Below are 829 nucleotides of genomic sequence, written 5' to 3' on the forward strand. Positions count from 1 at the left end.
TCAAAATACAAAAGATCATTAGAGACTACTACGTACACTTGTATGGAAACAAACTTGAAAACCAGAAGGAAATGGAAGACTTTCTGACATCACACAACCTACCTAGGTTGGAACAAGAAGAAATTGAGACCCTAAATAGACCAATAAAAATCAAGGAAATCGACCACGTAATAAGAAAACTTCCTACAAAAAAAAGCCCTGGTCCAGATGGCTTTCCAGCAGAATTCTACAAGACATTTAAGGAGGAGCTGATACCAATCCTACTGAAGGTATTCCAGGCGATTGAAAAAGATGGAACTCTCCCCAAATCATTTTACGAAGCCAACATCACATTGATACCCAAGCCAGGTAAAGATCCAACAAAGAAAGAGAACTACAGGCCAATATCTTTGATGAACATAGATGCTAAAATTCTCAACAAGATCCTAGCAAACCGGATTCAGCAATACATCTCAAAAATCATCCATCATGACCAAGTAGGCTTCATTCCTGGCATGCAAGACTGGTTCAATATTCATAAAACCATAAATGTAATTAAATACATCAACAGATGTCAAAACAAAAACCACATGATCATATCACTAGATGCAGAAAAAGCTTTTGATAAAATCCAGCACCCCTTCTTGATAAAAACCCTTGAACATCTGGGCATACGGGGAACATACCTCAAAATAGTAAAAGCCATCTATGAGAAACCCACAGCCAGCATACTCCTAAATGGACAAAAATTGGAACCAATTCCCCTGAAAACTGGAACTAGACAAGGATGCCCACTCTCTCCCCTCCTGTTCAACATAGTATTGGAAGTCCTGGCTAAAGCAATCAGAGA

This window comes from Carlito syrichta, unplaced genomic scaffold (genome assembly GCF_000164805.1).
Source record: "Carlito syrichta isolate Samal-C Ts95f unplaced genomic scaffold, Tarsius_syrichta-2.0.1 Scaffold316019, whole genome shotgun sequence".
NCBI classification, from domain to species: Eukaryota; Metazoa; Chordata; class Mammalia; order Primates; family Tarsiidae; genus Carlito; species Carlito syrichta.